This window comes from Neoarius graeffei, chromosome 11 (genome assembly GCF_027579695.1).
Source record: "Neoarius graeffei isolate fNeoGra1 chromosome 11, fNeoGra1.pri, whole genome shotgun sequence".
NCBI lineage: Eukaryota > Metazoa > Chordata > Actinopteri > Siluriformes > Ariidae > Neoarius > Neoarius graeffei.
In genome coordinates this window covers 70,004,110-70,008,107 of record NC_083579.1, presented here as the reverse complement: position 1 = coordinate 70,008,107, position 3,998 = coordinate 70,004,110, and positions in this window count along the sequence as shown.

Sequence of the window (3,998 nt, the reverse complement as noted above, 5' to 3'; positions counted from 1 at the left end):
GGCAGTTCATAGGAGTGGGAGGAGCACAGAAAGACGGCAGGCCAGAATTAAGTTCAAAACTCTTTATTTTCAGCTTTTCAGCTTGAACACTCTCCCAGCCATGCACGCACGCACACACACTAGTCTTCTGGTTGGGGAGAGAGCTCCCCTCTGCTCTCGCTCTCTCCTTAAATAGGGCGCAGTCACTGGGGAAGACACACAAACACACGTTAATAGACCTCAGGTTCAGTGATTCTGCCACTTACCTTCCCTGACTCTGCCCTCCGGTCACAGACCGACGCTTGACCACGCCCCCGCTGCCACACAGTTTGCCTGATATCCTATCAGGCCCTGCGGCTTTCCTAGTTTTCACTCTCAGAAGTTTACTGTACACTTCCCACAGCTCTACCGATGGTGCTGGGAGTGAAGGCAGATAAGAAGGCAGCAGTGATGGATCAATCGGTGGCAAGGACTGGATTATGGTGGCTAGTGTTTTATTGATTTCATTGGCTATTCTTCGATAATCATTACTATTCAGTAGTGCTGTCAAAAATGTCGCGTTATTAATGCGCTAACTTGACTCAATTTTAACGGCGATAATTTTTTTATCGCAAGATTAACGCTCTGTGACGTGATGTAGGTTTTTCATAAGCTTTTGAAACTGCCAGGAACTTGGAACAGAGAGTTTGCTTAGAAAAACGATAGCAGCTAGACTGTAATGCCCCGCACCGCCAGAGTCCTCTGCCCTCCCCTCCCCCCCAAAGAATCAGTGCGGGCAGGGCGCGCTAGTAGAGATGGGATTTATGGCTCTTTGATGGGATCCGCATCTTTGTGATCCGTTCTTTGAAAAGAGCCGTTCAAAAGACTGGCTCATTTGCCTCTTTTTAAATATTTATTCAGTTTTAAGAAGACAGCGTCTAAAGAAGCCAGATCCCTCTGAACTGTAAACTCAATGCTATCCCAGAAATCCTTCCTGTAATATGCAAATTTGGCCGCCTCTGATTGGACAGCACGACGCATCAACAGGCAGAAAGTGTAAAAGTACAAAATGTGTTAAGTGAGCTGAAACAGTAAAGATCAGATTCAATGCAATATTTATCAACGAACAACTTTAAACTTAATATAATAGTGTACTTTATATTATAATCAAGCATGTCAAGCCTACCGTCACTGTGTAACCTGTCTCTCTGATTAGACTAACTCAAGCAGTAGATCACTTCACTCATGGTTCTTTTGCTAGCCCCGGTGCTCGGCTTAGGTTTCACTTTGCAGTGGCTGTGTCAAGACGTGTTATGCTTTGCAATAAAAAAAACATTGGTACAAAGCAAGCCCATTCACATTTTTATGCTGATAAGAGAATTACAATGTTTTTTCATGTGACAAAAATGTGCGATTAAATTGCGATTAATCGCGAGTTAACTATGACAGTCGCGACATTAATCGTGATTAAATATTTTAATCACTTGACAGCACTACTATTCAGACCTTCAATATGGATGACCGATTCAGAGCGATTCATATTGAACAAAGACTTGATTTCTCTGTGCCACTGGGCCACATTTTCCTTCTTCAGTGATTGTATTTTTTCGTTGTACTGAGCCTTTTTCAAATCCCTGATTTTTCGTTGCACCTTGTTTTTCAGACGCTTCCAGGTGACATCATTTCTCACAAAGGCCTGTTGCCATGCATATATTAGAGATTTGACAGCAGGTGTTATCCTTGGTTGATCTAAATGGTGCAAACGTATACATTTCATGGGGAAAAACTGGTTAATCTTGGCCTGTAGGATATTATGCATTGCCTCAGATTTTTCCTTTACAGAAATGGCTGTTAAAAATTCATACCACTGATGGGAGGTTATCCACTGACCTAATGAGCGCAGACTCGAATCACGAATGGGTCTGCAAACTCGTTTTACAATCTTGTTGGTCAGAGAACTCTCTTTCGGCTGCATCAACACGACGTTATGGTCGCTGTTGGCGAGTGGGTCCTCCACAGTAGGGGTTAAGTAGTACGGATATAAATTAGTAATGAGGAGATCAAGCATTGCCTGTCCCCTTGTAGGTTGATTGATGACTTCTTGTAAGTCATGACTCCTACACAGTCTATTTACTTTGACATGGTTAAAATCTCCCCCAACAAGCACACCTATATCTTGGTACTTCACTCGTAATGAGTCAACGGCTTTGACCAAGTGGTCAAGAAGTGGCTCAGCATGTTGAGAGTTCGGTGGGGAATAAAGAGCGCAAACTGCCAGACATGAGACACTTCGTGGGAGGCGATGTGGATGAATTTTCACCCACATACACTCAAGGTCGTCAGGCACGGGGATGTCAAGGGCGCTTGATAGAATATCATTTCTGACGTACATGGCTACGCCGCAGCCAGATCGTCCCACACGTGGACAGGAGAAAGTCGTATAACCCTGTACATCAGTAGCTTCTGCTGGTGAAGATTCACTGAACCAAGTCTCTGAAATGATGGCAACATCAGTTTGCGAATCGGATAGACGGCACTCAAACTCATCCAATTTATTGCCCAAAGATTGGGCATTACACAGAAATATTGATGGTAAATTAAATACTTTTGTGCCTTTCAACTTGGACTGTGAGAGTTGAGATGTTAATAGAGGGTAACCACAGCTGTGAGGCTCCTTGTTTACATTTTTGACAGTCACCAAATTTGTGCTTGGGGATCGTACAGACAACTCAGGTTTTGCATGAAGATTAATCAAGTTATTTGTCTTACCGATAACTGTCTGATTTGTTCAAAGATAGTTCCTGCCTGCTTTCCTTCCTCTTGGTCTGCAGTAACCTCTAAGAATGCTATTGTTATGTAGCAGATCCTTCAATTGCGGAATTGCTGGGGAACTATTTGAGGCTCTTCATAAAGTCCATGGAGTATGCAAGAATTGTTCTTGAAGCCATTGTTGTTCTCTGCCGAGGGACGCTGGAAAAAAATTCCTGTTTGTTACTCACACCTTCACATAAGGCAGAAAAAAGCCCTCTCAGTCTGGTCCAGATGACTTTACACACGGTTACACTTGCACATGCAGTCAATACACTCTAAAACAGACGTTAAAATCACAAAAAGTGAGGAAACAATCAGGAGCAATCACTGGGTGTGGCATCCCCTAAAAGCACCACCTAGGGATCGTAACAAGTTGGGGCTCGTCTGGGATCTATCTCTGTAATTGGAAAAGTTCCTGTAGAGGTGATTTATTTGCATTAGTGGATTTTATTGAGTAGCGTTGTCATTAGAATTGTTTGGTTGACAATGGGGACTTTTGACATTGAACGGTTTGTGGCTGATCCAACCTTGGAGGTTATAGATAAATGCAGGAAGGATGAGTTGTTGCAGATAGCTGCATATTATAAGATCCCAGTTACCAAACAAGACTATAAGAGGGATATCAAAGCTACGATTGTGGCTAAGTTGTTTGAGGTGGAGGAACTGGTGCTTCCTACTAGAGAGGAGGGTGCTATAGCAAACCTGACCTTGATCCCTGTCAGCTGTCCAATTATTGGCCAATATCAAACCTCCCCTTTATCCCCAAGATCCTTGAAAACACTGTGGCACAGCAGTTATGCTCATATTTACATAGGAATAACATCCATGAAATGTATCAGTCAGGATTTAGACCTCATCATAGCACAGAGACAGCTCTGGTTAAAGTAGTAAATGACCTAGTGTTGGCTTCTGATCAGGGCTGTGTCTCGCTGCTTGTGTTGCTTGACCTTAGTGCAGCATTTGATACCATTGATCATTCCATTCTTCTGGATAGACTAGATAGATTGGCAACCTTGCCCAGGATAGATGGATGGATGTTGACTCCAAGACATGCATTTTCAAGACATAATGTTTTTATATGATTCTGCTAAGGTTTTGTCAGGGTTCTGTTATATATCACTCTGGATAAGAGTGTCTGCTAAATTCCTGTAATGTAATGCTTGTCATGAACGCAAGGATAGTGTTAACACTCACCCTTCACTTTTACAGTTTCATCTGGAACTTAACTT